Source organism: Erinaceus europaeus, chromosome 7 (genome assembly GCF_950295315.1).
Source record: "Erinaceus europaeus chromosome 7, mEriEur2.1, whole genome shotgun sequence".
Classification (NCBI taxonomy): Eukaryota; Metazoa; Chordata; class Mammalia; order Eulipotyphla; family Erinaceidae; genus Erinaceus; species Erinaceus europaeus.
The window spans coordinates 78,050,564-78,067,406 of record NC_080168.1 but is presented as its reverse complement, the minus strand read 5'-3'; positions in this window follow the sequence as shown (position 1 = coordinate 78,067,406).

The window sequence follows — 16,843 nt, the reverse complement described above, 5'->3', positions numbered from 1 at the left end:
TTTCTTCAGTTTTAAAATGGTAGCAGCACCACCACCCATCATATGGTGAAAAGGTTGAAGAAATTTTGGGGACCTGTATGCCACACTTGCTATGCTCTCCGTTAAAGGTTAATCATTATTATCTAAATGTATTGTTTTAATTTTGTGTTTAACAGAATCTCAAGGTTCTGTTGTAGGATGGTAGCAACATCGCCCCGCCAGATATTCGTCGGGATGCAGCATCATCTAAGTTCATTTCCCACATCTACGCTCGACCGGACCTGCCAATATACGCGGATATCTTTGCCCACCCTGTCCAACACTTGACGTCTCGTCACCCAATCTGGTCCCCTATGCCTACACTTAACTTCTCTGTTCCAGTCTCTTGGAAACAGAGTTGGCAGTCAGCTGAGGTAAAGAACAAACACCTCATCACAGACCCCTGCAAGCGTCAACCCGGCTTTGACCTAGCACGTTATGACTGGGCCCTCCTCAATCACTATCGAACAGGCCATGGCCGGTGCGCCGCTATTTTCCATCGCTGGGGAGCCAGAGACGACCCGAACTGCCCCTGTGGCTACAGACAGACTATGACCCACATAGTCAACGACTGCCACCTCTCCAGATTCAAAGGAGGTCTCGAAACTTTACATCAGGCTCAACCTGACGCTGTTGACTGGCTATGGAAGAAGGGCAAAGGCTAGAAGAAGAAGGATGGTGAATCTGCCCACTAGAGGGCACTGCAGTTATTGCCTTATCTGAAAATGTTTCCAAATCTAACAATGGCTAGCTAGATTTATCTACCTTACCTACTTGGTCCAGTTTTTTTTTTTTTAATATTTATTTATTCCCTTTTGTTGCTCTTGTTGTAGTTATTATTGTTGTCGTTGTTGAATAGGACAGAGAGAAATGGGGGGGGGGGTAGACAGAGGGGGAGAGAAAGACAGACACTTGCAGACCTGCTTCACTGCTTGTGAAAGGACTCCCCTACATGTGGGGAGCTGGGGCTCCAATCGGGATCCTTATGCCAGTCTTTTGGCTTTGCACCACCTGCACTTAACCCGCTGTGCTACTGTCTGACTCCCAGTCCAGTTTTGTTAATGAACTGCTGAGTTATAGATTTTAGAATAGGAAAGCCCTCCTGCAAGTTTTACAAGCCAGTCATTAGATTTTGCAATTCTAAGCCACAGGAGGTTAAATATGGAGGTGAGTGTGGCATTCTAGCATAGAAGGGGAGAAAAAAAAACAGCTTTAAGTGTATTTTCTGTGAAGTTAAATGATAGGGCAGAAGCACCACTTCTAAAAATAAGTCATCAAATAGGTTAAATGTAGTGACAAGCTGAGATAAAAGAAACCACTGCTATGAAAGGGGTGGTGGAGAAAGAGGGAGAGAAAGAGGACACAGAGAAGAGAGAGAGACTTTCACTCAGGAGAGCACAGTACTATTTTTATTAACTTTATTATACATGTTGTCTATGAACTTTGAGGTGAGTTAGTTCTAGATGTAGTTAAGAACTGTTCTGGGGAGTCGGGCTGTAGTGCAGCAGGTTAAGTGCAGGTGGCGCAAAGCACAAGGACCGGCATAAGGATCCCGGTTCGAACCCCGGCTCCCCACCTTCAGGGGAGTCGCTTCACAGGCGGTGAAGCAGGTCTGCAGGTGTCTGTCTTTCTCTCCCCCTCCTCTCTCCATTTCTCTCTGTCCTATCTAACAACGATGACAACAACAATAATAACTACAACAATAAAAAAAAAACAAGGGCAACAAAAGGGAATAAATAAATAAAATAAAATATAAAAAAAAGAACTCTTCTGTACCTACTAATAGGAAGAGAAATCATATTACAGAATGGTATCACTCATATGTGGAATATAAAGAATTGAACATATGAATGTGAAAAAAAATGTCAACCTATATCTAAGACTGTGGAAGAACTATAGTGAATATTTATGTGGGTGGGGATGGGGTCCCAGACCTTTAGTGACAGAGGTGGTGAAAAAAAAAAAGACTATATTGTAAACCATTACTCAATAAAGCTCTAAAGTTAAAAAAAAAAAAAAATTCACTGGTGGCTAAGGAGGTGGCTAAGTAAGTAGAGTGCATTCCTCGAAGGAATGAAGCCCAAGGCATATGACAAAGCATTGCTCTAAACCCCTTCCTCCATAATAAATAAGCCTTAAAAAAAAAGAGTGGAAGTTAGAGACATTCCATATATACTGTGCCCTCCCTTCCAGATCCACTCCTCACACCTTCACCCTAGGAGACCTAGCTGTGAGCTCTGCATCAACAATTCCCTTGCCTTCTGACCCCCAGGAGAATGAAGGGGCTTAAGTAATTAAGGATCCTGAAAGATCTGTTGAAAGAGGAAGGAAAGTTAGCTGCTATTTGCTCCTCTTTTTTTTTTTTTTCCTATGAGGATCCCTTCCTGTTGAGGTAACCTACTACCTACTATACATAACTCACCTTAAATTTCTGTAAATTTCTATAGTTTTCATCACTTCTGGCTACAGTCTGGTGAACACTCTGCTGCTGTTAGCCCAGAGCTTTCCACCTTTCATGTTCACTATGCCCTGCCCATTGTGATTATACAATATTCACGTCTTTCTTCATACCTTCAAGTGTCTACATTTGCTATAGATGGTTTACAGAGAAACTGGTGCTCCTGCTATGGAGTTACATTCACCCCCTGAGAAAGAGTGTAGAAAAGGTGAAGGCAGAGCTTCCATGGGAACTGGGGGAACTGTGGTTTCCACTGCTATCTCACACCAAGGCAATTTAGTCGGTTTGTGAAAATGTGGGGTCTGACCTCCCTCAAACTTCAGAGAAGAACCATGGCTAGTGTTGCATGCCAGTTTATTTTTTTTTTACCAGCCCTAATAGGAAACATAAAGAACATTAAAAAATGTACATTCTAGAAATATGTAGTTCAGCTAAGTCAAGCTGACACAAAATCACTATGGGAATACTGCTATTAGTCTAAATTTCCACATGCTGTGCCTAAGGCCCCAAACTAAGGTGGTGCATTACAAATTTTAAAATGTTCTTAGGAAGACCTTGAAACTGTAAAGAGAGTATAGGATTCCAACCGCAGTGAGATTGCTCATAACTTTTCAAACCCAAAACAGAGCTGAATCTTACCTAAAGACAGTAAAAAAAAAAAAAAAAAAAAAAAAAAAAGGCATGGGAGTGAGGGAGAAAAGTAGGAAGAATACAATATATGTTGGAATTATTTTCACCACTTGCTTGAGGAAGTAGTGAAGAAATTAATCTTACAAGTAGGCACATAGAGGCAAAGTCACCCTTGGCAAATAAGAACTCTGAACGTGCACCATAAATAGACTTGATATCTGAATCCTTATATGAGCTGTGAGACTCAAGAAATAGGCTTGTGAACTAATCCAGAGCCATTATAAACCCAGGAGTTTTGGCCAAGATAAATGCAAGGTTTGTACAGCTTAGGGCTCTTGAGACTCCATAGGAAAAATAACTCCTACTAGAAATTGATACAGGGGCCTGGGTAGTGATGCATGAGTAGTGTGCCAAGGACCCAGGGGTCAAGCCCCTGATCCCTACCTATAGGGGTGGGAGCTTCATGAATGGTGAAGCAGTGCTGCAGGTATCACTGTTTCTCTCTCCCCCCCCTTTCCTCTAGATTTCCCTCTGTCTCTATCCAATATATAACAAAATATTTAAAAAATATATAAAGACAAATTAATTTAAAAAGATTAGTATAAGTAAAAATATTCTAACCATAAGAAGTTCATCATGAAGGGAATTAAATATATCTAATAAACAAGAGGTTAACATGCTGAAAATATGAAATAGCAGGATCATTTGAGAGAAACTATAAAACAAGCATATTTGTAATAACCAGATATTATTATTATTATTATTTTTGTGTTGGGGTGCCCTGGGCCACCAGCACTGGTCAAAGCATCTGGACCAGAAGCTAGGCCCAGAGAAAGCAGGGGACACCTGGCTGGGGGCGGGTGTCTGGATATTTTTAATAAACTAAGAAATCATAATGAAGGAATAAGTTCTGTAGAAAAAGCTAATAAAGAGTCAAATAGACTTCTAAGAATAGGGGTCATTAAAAAAGAATATATAAATGTATATATACATTTATACATAAATATACATATATATAAATGTATATTTATATATTCTTTTTTATACATATTCTTTATATATTTATACTAAAAGCAACTGGAAAATAATATGAGAAAATAATGTGAGAAAAATCACCTTGAATGCTATACAACAGAATGAACAGCTAGAAATATAAATAAGTTCAAAGGGATGGATGGTGGAATTGTGCTTTGTTATCTCTCCCTGCCTATCACTGCCTCACCTTTCTATAATTATCCTTAAAAAGTATAGAATAGGGCCATTGTCATCAAAACTGCTTGGTACTTGAATATGAACAGACATACTGACCAGTAGAATAGAATTGAGAGCCCAGAAGTGAGCCCCCACACCTATGGACATCTAATCTTTGACAAAGGTGCCCAGACTATTAAATGGGGAAAGCAGAGTCTCTTCAACAAATGGTGTTGGAAACAATGGGTTGAAACATGCAGAAGAATGAAACTGAACCACGGTATTTCACCAAATACAAAAGTAAATTCCAGGTGGATCAAGGACCACCTTGGATGTTAGACCACAAACTATCAAATACTTAGAAGAAAATATTGGCAGAACTCTTTTCCGCATACATTTTAAAGACATCTTCAATGAAACAAATTCAATTACAAAGAAGACTAAGACAAGTATAAACCTATGGGACTACATCAAATTAAAAAGCTTCTTCACAGCAAAAGAAACCACTACCCAAACCAAGAGACCCCTCACAGAATGGGAGATCTTTACATGCCATACATCAGACAAGAGTTTAATAACCAACATATATAAAGAACTTGCCAAACTCAACAACAAGACAACAAATTACCCCATCCAAAAATGGGGGGAGTACATGGACAGAATATTCACCACAGAAGTGATCCAGAAGGCTGAGAAACACATGAAAAAATGCTACAAGTCTCTGATTGTCAGAGAAATGCAAATAAAGACAACAATGAGATACCACTTCACTCCTGTGAGAATGTCATACATCAGAAAAGGTAACAGCAGCAAATGCTGGAGAAGGTGTGAGGTCAAAGGAACCCTCCTACACTGCTGGTGGGAATGTCAATTGGTCCAACGTCTGTGGAGAGCAGTCTGGAGAACTCTCAGAAGGCTAGAAATGGACCTACCCTATGATCCTGCATTTCCTCTCCTGGGGATATATCCTAAGGAACCCAACACATCCATCCAAAAAGATCTGTGTACACATATGCTCTTAGCAGCACAATTTGTAATAGCCAATACCTGGAAGCAACCCAGGTGTCCAACAACAGATGAGTGGCTGAGCAAGTTGTGGTATATATATACAATGGAATACTACTCAGCTGTAAAAAATGGTGACTTCACCGTTTCAGCCGATCTTGGATGGACCTTGAAAAAATCATGTTGAGTGAAATAAGTCAGAAACAGAAGGATGAATATGGGATGATCTCACTCTCAGGCAGAAGTTGAAAAACAAGATCAGAAGAGAAAACAGAAGTAGAACCTGAACTGGAATTGGCGTATTGCACCAAAGTAAAAGACTCTGGGGTGGGTGCGTGGGGAGAATACAGATCCTAGAAGGATGACAGAGGACCTAGTGGGGGTTGTATTGTTATATGGGAAACTGGGGAATGTTATGAATGTACAAACTATTGTATTTACTGTTGAATGTAAAACACTAATTCCCCAATAAAAAAAAGTATAGGGTAAAAAGTGGATTGTGTAGGTAGCTCAATATCATGCATGTACAAGGCTCAGAGTTTATTCCCAGCACCATATAAAAATTATTTCTGGAGAGGAACATTATGCAGTAACAGTTTTTAAAACACATGAAATTCTCAAGCATATAACAAGACAAAGAGGAAGTATTAAATACAATGAGTATATATAGACTACCTAAAAAGGAATATTCATCATTCAGAGAACATACTTGTTACTGGCAATAATAGACCAGATAAATGTCAAAAAATGGAAATAACCACAACTCTATATTGTGTTATTATTTTAGAGTGAAGTGAAATATAGCCATTGTCCACATAAGCACATATCACATAATGAAACTTTGTCCTTTACTTAAAATATATTTGCTTCTAAAAATTAGCATTTCCCCTTAATAATGTCAGTACTGGAGACCAGGTGGTAGCACATCCAGTTGGGCACACACCTACCATATGCAAGGACCTAGGTTTGAGCCCCCTCTCTCCACCTGCTGTGTGTGTGTGTGTGGGGGAGTTTCACAAGCAGTGAAGCAAGTTTACAGGTATCTATTTCTCTCTCCATCTTCCCCTCCTCTTTCATTTTCTCTCTCTTATTAAAAAAAAAAGGAACAATTTCAAATGTGAGAAGTGGATTTGCAGTGTTGGCATTGCGCCCCAGCAAAAAACCTAGTGGCAATAAAATAATAATATTAAATGTCAGTACTACTGATACAGTTATCTAGAGGAAAAACCAGAGACAAAAAATGTCAACTTTCCTAAGGCTACTAGACTACTTTAATGCAAAAAACCTTGGTTTATTACTTTCTGAACCACAGAATACAAAAAAAAAGTTAGAAAGGTTTTTTTTTTTTTTTTTACTCTCCTATAAGGACATACAGTTTGTATTGGTCAGCTTTTGTTAGGTTGTAGTAACAACTCAAATTTCATGGGTTCATAGTAACAAAGGCTTATTATTAATGTATAGTATATTTCAGCTAGAGTTGTACATTATGTAAAATCTTGTTCTACCTATCTTCTTCATCTTGGCATATAGGCTCAAGAGGTCACCCTTCCTAAGAGAGGCTGTTTTCATATTATTATTACCACTAGGGTTATCGCTGGGGCATGGTGACTGCAGGACAAATTCACCACTCCTGCTGGCTGTTTTTCCACTTTATTTTTCTTTTGTTTATATTTGATAGGACAGAGAGAAATTTAGAGAGGAGTGGGAGTTCGAGCGGGCGAAAGAGACACCTACAGATTGCTTCACCACTCATGAAGCTTCCCCTCGTCCCCTGAAGGTGGGAATGGTTGATTTGAACCTGGGCCCTTGCATGCTGTAACATGTGCCCCATGAAATGTTACTTAAATAAGAGAAGGAAATAGTATTTTAAAAGTCTTGGGAGAGGGTTTGATAGCATACCAGGTTAAGCACACATACTGTGAAGTGCAAGAAACCAAAGAAGGATCCTGGTTCAAGCCCCTGGCTCCCTACCTGCTGGGAGCATGGGGTCGCTTCACAAGCAGTGAAGCAGATCTGCAGGTGTCTATCTTTCTCTCCCCCTCTCTGTCTTCCCCTCCTCTCTCAATTTCTCTTTGTCCTAGCTAACAACAATAGCACCAACAACAATAGGAAATAAAAAAAGGCCTCTAGGAGCAGTGGCTTCATGTTGCAGGCACTGAACCCCAGAAATAACCCTGGAGGCGAAAAAAAAAAACCAAACTACTGCTCCTGGAGGCCATTTTTTTCCCCATTTTTTGCCCTTGTTGTTATTATTGTTGTTGTTATTGATGTTGTTGTTGTTGGATAGGACAGAGAGAAGTGGAGAAAAGAAGGGAAGACAGAAGGAGAGAGAAAGATTGACACCTGAAGATGTGCTTTACCGCTAGTGAAGCAACCCCCCTGCAGGTGGGGAGCCGGGGGCTCAAACTGGGATCCTTATGCTGGTCTTTGTACTTCGCACCATATGCGCTTAACCCGATGCGCTACTGCCCAACCCCCAAAAGTAGTCTTTTAAATTTCTATTGAGACATAAAATCTCACTTTACATGTTTCACAGGAAGGCACAATAAGTCACATAGAAATGGGTATGGATTATATTATATAATTCTTATATAATTATATAATTCTTTTTTTAATTGTCATTATTTATTGGATAGAGATAGACAGAAACTGAGAGACTAGGAGGAGATAAAAAGGGAGAGAGAAAGAGAGATGCCTATAACACTGCTTTACCACTTACAAAACTTTCCCCTTGCAGGCAGGGACCAGGGCTTGAACTCTGTTGCTTGTGTATTGTAATATGTGTGCCACCACCCAGCCTCTAGTTCTTTTATAGAGGGGTAATTTGAAAACCTCTGCAGTCACCATGCTTCTCAAAGATATTTTTCTTATTTATGTTTTTACAAACAGTTGATAAAGTTTCTCTCCAGGGGTTGGGAAGGTAATATAATGGCTATGCAAAAGACTTTAGTATCTGAGGCTCTGACATTCCAAGTTCAACCTCCAGCACCACCTTAAGCCAGAGCTAACCAATACTCTGGGAAAAAAAAAAAAAGAAACAAAGAAAGAAAGAAAGGAAGAGTTTCTCTTCTATCACACAGAAAATTTTTTGTCATATTCTTAAACTTTTCTGATATTAACTCAATTTTTTAGCTTTTCTACAATACTGTTATCGAGAACCTTATCCAGGTACTATTTGCTGATTATCTGCCATGAAGTAGGAAGATTGTGCCAGAAAGTAAATCAACACACAGCTTCCTTACGAGGTGACTCTTGCTATGAAAAATAAAATGACATCAGTACTAAGCCATATACAGGGTTGTTAGGAAAGTCAGGACACATTTTTGCATAGAATAATACTTACTGACACAGTTGGTAGACATACTGACTTAAACTCCTTTGCATGTGATGGATAGTGCTATGTGCTAAATATTTATGTTCCCTCCTTTCAATTAATATGCTGAAATTCTACCCCCTACCACCAAATGATAGTACTAGGAGGTGGGAACTTTGGAAGGTGCTTAGATGTTGAGGTGGAATACATATGAATGAAATTAGTGAATTTATGTGAGATTCTCAAGAGAGACCCCTCTGACAATGAACTTGGAAGATGACCTATACCAGGAGGTGACCTTGCTGACAGACTGATTATGGACTTCTTAATCTTCAGATCTGTGAATGATAAATTTCTGTCATTTATAAGTTACTAAGTCAATGGTGTTTTTCTAATAGAGCCCTATTAGAATGGACTAAGACAAAAGTTAGCACATGGTTTGAGTATAGACAGTATTCATAAGCTGTGAGTCAAGTGACATTGTTCTGTGGTACAGTCGTTGCACCTATCAAATTATTAAATTTTAGAACTATGAGATATACTAGACACTATCTAGTCAAAATCCCTGGCTTATAGTTTTTTAATCCCAAGAACTAGAAAGATTTAGCAAATGTCGCTGAGTCATATAGTGGTTACAGTGTAAAATGAAGTAGAGGCTAATTGTCCTCACTTTTTTTTTTCTACCACCATAATCCCTGAAATTTACAAAGGAAGATGAATTCCTCTGTGGTTCCTACTGAAGGTCTTCAGATTCCATCTGATCTGGGGATTCAGTAGAAAGGCCAAATTGCCTTCTGGGTGGGAGCATGAAGTGAAGGATGACTATGAACTTTTAAAAACAGAGATAGTTCACATTCCTGCTCTGTATCTTACCAGCAGAATATCTTTAAATAAATTACTTAATTTCTCAATGTTAGAGGAATAAAGTCATAAGCTAAGGAATGCAGCCAATGTTTAGAAACTAGAAAAAAACAAGAAAACAGATTTTTTTCAGAAGGAATTTTGTATTTTTTTTTTTTTTAAAGATTTTATTCATTTATGAGAAAGATAGGAGGAAAGAGAGAGAAAGAACCAGACATCACTCTGGTACATGTGCTGCCAGGGATTGAACTTGGGACCTCATACTTGAGAGTCTAATGCTTCATCCATTGTGCCACCTCCCTGACCACAGGAGTTTTGTATTATTTTAAATCATTGATTTGTGAGTTTGTTACAATAACTATAGAAAAAGAATATACCTTTGGGGGTCAGGCAGTAGTGCAGCGGGTTAAGCACACACATGGCATGAAGCGCTAGGGCCAGTATAAAGATCCCAGTTTGAGTCCCCGGCTCCCCACCTGCAGGGGGCGGGTCACTTCACAAGCAGTCAAGCAGATCTGCAGGAGTCTAGCTTTCTCTCCCCCTCTCTGTCTTCCCTTCCTCTCTCCATTTCTCTCTGTCCTATCCAACAACAATGACATCAATGACAACAATGATATTAACCACAGCAATAAAAAAAAAAAACAAGGATAACAAAACGGGGGGGGGGGGAGAAAAAGAATATACCTTTCACCTGACTGCCATTCCTATTTTGCCAGAGGAATCTTTACAGTATGTTGTTTTCACCGGGCTGGCTTCATGGGTGGGTAACAGAACAGGGACTCATGCCTGGGTTGTAGGCAGTATCTCTTTATTCATGCAGGACGCAGCACAATCTATACCAAGCTAAGCTAAACTCAAACTAAAACGAACAATGTTGTCTTTTTTTTTTTTTCAATGTTGTCTTTATATATACTTCCCAAGTAGGGTGTGAACAGGATGTGACATAGAGAGGGTGGAGAGAAAAGTGACTGGTGAAAATCAGGGTATGACAAGGAGAGGGGGCGGAGCAGGTGAGAATTCTACCACTAAACCACCAATGCCCTGTAGGGAGGGTGGTGCTTGTTAACAGAGGTTATGTAAATAAAATACAGTGGTTATGTAAATAGAATGCAGTGTTAAGCAGGGGGGATTTAAACCAAATGAAACAGAAGGGGTTTTTAGAAGCATACCAACAATTCCCCCTTTCTTTTTAACTAATGGCCATAGTATCAGGATTGTGGGCTGAACAGAAACCTATATCGTATAGGCGTTTTCAAAAGAACTGGCTTAAGACATGGAAAACAAAATAGGTGAGCAGCAATAACCAGTGTGATGCCAAGGGGAATGTTTCTTGCCTCAAAGGGCAAGGCCTAGCAGGAAAAAGGGCATTTCTTGTCTCTGGGAGCGCTTCATGCCTCTAGGGGCATCTCTTGCCTCAAAGGGTGTTTCCTACCTCTGTGGGAATAACCTAATAAGGAGGGGGAGTTTTCTACCTCTGGGAACAGAGCCTGCAGGCGAGGGGACATGGTCTATAAAGTCTCAAGGCAATTGGCTGAAGTTAGTCTTTGAGAAACACAGCAGCGTGTACCAGTAAGTCCGATGGAGGTGTCAGTCCAAAGTAGCTGACCACAGAAGAAAATGCCAAGGAATGAAACACTGCATGTCTGTCTCAATGGGGAATGTCAGCCACCAGAATTCTGCTTTTCTGTAGAGAGTGAGCTTTGGAGTCTGTGAATCTGTTTCTTCAGGTTGTGCCAGGTCACATCACTGGTTTCCGGTGGTGTGTTATAGTCATTCCATCTTCTGGGTGATGTCAGAGAACAGGGGTCCAAATGGATTTCCAGGAGTTCCATTTGAGTAGATGCTTTTTCATGTGAAGACTTGACAGCTGAAATTCACTTACTTGTCAAACAAAACTTGTAGCAGATTAGAAGTTTACTATAATTGATAACTCCATTATAATTGGAAGTCCTTTCTAGTATGATTTTAAGGTTGTTTAAACAGTTTAAACTCAATAAAATGTGGAAAGGTAAACAGAAGAACCACGGTAGAAGCCTCAGGCATGAGAATAATTAACATAATCATTGCACTATCTGCCCCACCCATAACTCATACAGTTTTCAGGATTAAATGTTTCAGATTTATGCCAAGATGTAAAAAAATAAATCAAAGGAGGAAAAAACAATTTTTTGGATTGTTTCTGGATGTCTCTAGAAATCATGGCTGCGTCCAGCATTTTTTTTTAAGTCAATGTCAAGCAAAAATTCAGTCATTTAAATCACTCTCTTATGAAACAGATCTCACCATGTAGCATTATGAGTCCCCCGAGGGCATCCTAGTCCAAAAAGCTCCTCGAAATTCCATTTAGGGTGCTTCTGACTGTTCCTGCTGTATTGCTTCAGGCACCCATTTTTAAAAGTGTCTTCCCATCGAAGAAAGAATCCAATCAGGAGAGTAGAACTAACCACGTGTCTCCATTCTTGGGGACTGCCAGGGTACTCGAGAATGTTCCTCAAATTAAAGTAGTCCTTCTCCATGGGAAACATTTGAGAAGAAGTCCAGAAAGTCCCAGTGGAAATCCCCATGCATATCCCAAGGTCTACGATCACAGTCATAAAGAACCAAATTGTGGCCCGGAGCAAAATGTAGTCCTTTTCCTCAGGAAACATGGGAGAGGGAATCCAGAAAGTCCAAGGAGAAATCTCAGTGCATCTCCCAAGCTCTATGATTAGGGTCACAAGAAACCAAAGTTCCCGGTCAGGGAGACAAAGTGTGGCCCAGAGCAAAATGTTCCAGAGACAGAGTAACTGTCTCATGATGAAACAGTAGAGGTTTTGGCAAACCTCTTCGTAAGCAGAAGAGAAGACCATAGTGCATAGGTAGGCAAAGTCTTCACTTATCTGGGAGTTGCACAGGTCCAGTCCCACGTTGTAGGCGCCATTATGTTGTTTTCGACAGGCTGGCTTCACAGGCAGGTAACAGACGACCCGGGACTCATGGCTGGGTTGTATGCAGTATCTCTTTATTCATGCAGGACGCAGCGCAATCTAAGCTGAGCTAAGCTAAACTACCTACTACAAACAATCTTATCCTTATAAATATACTAGCCCAGTAGGGTGGGAACAGGATGCTACGCAGAGAGGGTGGAGAGAAAAGTGACTGGTGAAAATCAGGGTATGACAAGGAGAGGGGGCGGAGCAGGTGAGAATTCTACCATTAAATCACCAATGCCCTGGAGGGAGGGTGGTGCTTGTTAACAGAGGTTATGTAAATAAAATACAGTGTTAAGCAGGGGGGATTTAAACCAAATGAAACAGAAGGGGTTTTTAGAAGCATACCAACAACAGTATCTTTTAGAATATGCAGCTTTCTGAAGGACACAGATCACAGTTGTTATTTGTTTGTTTGCGTCGGGGTTATTGTTGGGGCTCAGTGCCTGCACAATGAATCCAGTCATTTCCTCCTCTTTTCTTCCTTTCTATTTCTCCCTTTTGATAGAACTGAGAAAAATTGAGAGGGGAGGGGATAGTGAAAGAGAAAGAGAGACACCTGCAGACTATTTTCACTGTTCATGAAGCCTCTCCCTGGTAGGTAGGGACCAGGAGCTTGAGCTGGGTCCTTCCAAATGGTAATATGTGTATTCAACCAGGTGTGATGCCTCTTGACCTCTGGAATGGTGCTCTGTGGCAGAAACTCTTAACAAAACTCAAAGTAGAAAGGCTGCCTTATTTTATTTATTTATTTGTTTGAAGATATCTCATCTCTCCTGATGCTTCTCAGTTCCTTTTAGCTAATGGAGTTGGTTAGAGCTAAATGAAAAAAATTATAATAGTTTGTATGGCACTATGGTGCTTGAGAATTCAAATGTATCACTCTAAAGTAGCTGATAATCTGTTTTCTTCTCTTTCTTATTTATGCATGTTAGTTAAGAGTTCCAGTTTTTCTCAGAAAATACTATCTTCTTCCGGTGTGTCAGACACTGCCAAGAAAGGGTCAGAAAGGCAATAATGAGGTTTCATGGGAGCTGGGCAGTAGCACAGCGGGTTAAGCGCACATGGCACGAAGCGCAAGGACCCACGTAAGGATCTGGTTCAAGCCCCCGGCTCCCCACCTGCAGGTGAGTCACTTCACAGGCGTTGAAGCAGGTCTGTAGGTGTCTTTCTCTCCCCCTCTCTGTTTCCCCTCCTCTCTCAATTTCTCTCTGTCCTATCCAACAACAACAACAACAACAATAATAATAACCACAACAATGATAAATAAAACAAGGGAAATAAAAAAGGGGAAAAATGGTCTCTAGGAGCAGTGGATTCGTGGTGCAGGCACCAAGCCCTGGCAATAACCCTGGAGGCAAATAAATAAATAAATAAAAAGAGGTTTCATGATGCCTGGCAGTGGTGTCAGACGGTTTGTGGTCTCTGCCCCTTGCAACATCCATCATCCTGTTTGATGCAACCTTTAGATGCTGTGTAAAAGGAATTGTGAAAGAGCAAGCTGCTCTGTCTTACTTCCTTACAACTGAGCACAGGTGTTGGGATTTGCAGATTTCATAACAACTAAATTTATTAAATTCCATAAAATTTTCAGAATGCAGCAACTTCATAACACAACCCTTGTCAGTACTTAGCTCATATGAGAAAATGAGAAAAACAGAGTGGGACTCAACCTAGTTTTGACACGTATGTGGTACTTCCTATCACATGGCTTCTCTGATTCACTGATGATTCTGATGCTGGTTTTGACATCCTGGCTGTTGAGGAGCAGTTCAAACTTCTGTTGGTCTTTAGAAAGTGTGTGTGGGGGGGTTGGTCTGTAGCACAGTGGGTTAAGTGCACATGGCACAAAGCATAAGTTTTGTTAAGGATCCTAGTTTGAGCCCCCAGCTCCCCACCTGCAGGGGGGTTGCTTCACAAGTGGTGAAGCAGGTCTGCAGGTGTCTATCTTTCTCTCTTCCTCTCTGTCTTTACCTCCTCTCTCCAATTCTCTCTGTCCTATCCAACAATGACAGCTATAACAACAACCACAACAAGGGCAACACGATGGGGAAAATAGCCTCCAGGTGCAGTGGATTTGTAGTGCTGACACTGATCCCCAGTGATAACCCTGGAATAAAAAAAAAAGGAGAGAAAGAAGTATAAGAATGACTGATGATTTTTTAAAATATCTTTGTTGTCACAGGGGCTTTATTACTCCTGTTCAACTTCTTTATATAGGAAGAGAGAGATGGGCTGGACGATTGCACACCTTGTTGGGAGCACACGTTGCCATGCACAAGGACCCAGGTTCAAACCCCCTACCACCACCTACAGGAAAGAAGCTTCACAAGTGGTGTCTCTCTTTCTCTATCTCTATCTCCCTCTCCCCTCTCAATTTCTCTATCCTATCAAATCAGATTAAAAAGAAAAAGACAGGAAAGATAGATGCCAGGAGCAGTGGATTCGTTGTGCTGGCACTGAGACCCAGTGATAGCCCTTATGACAATTAAACAATAAATAGACAAATAAGTAAAGACATTACAATGCCAAAACTTTCCTCATTATTATTATTACTTTAACACTGGTTTATAATATCATAGTATAGTTGGAGTACAGTTCCACACCTAGACATATATGTGGGGATACAATTCACTGCACCTATCAACCAAGTTCTTCACAAGAGGTAGTTTTCTCTTCTTAAAACAAATATTAACAAAAACTATGTCATAAGAGTGATGTAAGTATTAATTAAAAACTGGCATATAATTGCATTTAATAAGTAATTATCAGGTCTTCTAATTATACCAATTAGAACCTTTACCATTCTTATCCTCCTCATCCCCATTCCTTCTCAGAATCACGTGGTTTTCATAGAGTCTAAGACTTAATTTTGTCAAATGAGTGAATATTCTAAAGACTTATTTATTTCATGAGAAAGAGCCCAGAGCACAGCTCTGTCATGATGGGTGCCAGGGATCAAGCTCCAGTCCTTCCTTACACATGTATGTCTTGCTGAGCCATTTCTCTTGTCACTAGTAAATATTTTGAAAAACGTTCCTCAATGTTTTGGTGTGTGGTGGAAAATATGATCATGCTTGATATGTACATGAGTGGGGGTACAACTTTTCCAGGAAGCAAGTTGGCTTACATGTGTTTATACTTAGAACCCTGAAATTATACTGCTTGCAGTTTCATCTTTTTATAAACTCATTTTTTTAGTTTTCTCTTCTTAAAACAAATATTAACAAAAACTATGTCATAAGAGTGATGTAAGTATTAATTAAAAACTGGCATATAATTGCATTTAATAAGTAATTATCAGATAGCAATTAATGATAAAAAACAAAAGTCTTTCCAGATAACATTTTTGTTACAATATTGTTGCATAAAGATTTGAGGAATTGATAACTCAATTTCATCTGTTTTCCTTTCGGTTCTTGAAATAGATCTCTTAAGATGTCTCAAAATGCGGTAAATTGTAGGTCTCCATTTACTTCAGACATATTGTCATAAAAAGGTTAAACATTTCTTTGGCAAAAGAAAAGAAAACTACACATGTTATTTTTATGTGTTGCTTTCAGGCAAACTATTTTCCTGAGGGGTCATTCCAGTGAGCTTTCAGTTACCAGAATTATGTGTTTAGTGTGAGCAATCAATCTTAGTGTGAGCAATCTGAGAGGATGTTATTATTATTTTTTCCTCTGTCAGACCTGGGCTTTGTGCAAGCACAATTCCACTGCTCCTTGATCATCTTTTCCTCATTCTTTTTGAGAGATAGATAGAGAAAGAGAGAGAGAGAGAAGGAACTAGACCGAGAAGCTGAGTCCCTCTCACACACTCAGGAGCTGTGTCAAGTGGGGTCTTTATTACTGACCACCCCAACTTTACACATATGGAGACCTTCATTTGTTTCAGTTCCAAACTGCAGGCAGAATGAACCTGGACTTCACCTGCCCTGGTCCCTGCTAGCTGACAGACTAGCAGCAGTGAATTCCAGCAGTGCTACAAAACTTGCTTCTGTACAACTGTCTGTAAGGACACCTACTCCACTGGCTATCAGTGAACCTAAGAGGAGCACTGGGAACCCCAGGGTACTCCCATGTCCTGTACTTGGAAAGATGTCTTAACCAAACTGAGTAAGGTCTAGACTCTCTGACTTTATAAAGTAGTATTGTCTTCCTACTTTGTTTCAACATATTTGTCTTTTACACAAGACATACTAGCTACTATATGCACTGAGAACTACAAATAACTGTAATCCCATTTTCTCTGCAAAACAGGGAGAAGATCAAGCAGCTAGACCCAATGAGCATGAGACACCCTCTGTTATCATAATAGAGTGAATGCACTTGAAATCTAAATGCAAGGGCATTTGAGGGATCTTTGAGCTTTGCTAGAAGAAACAGTTAATCATTT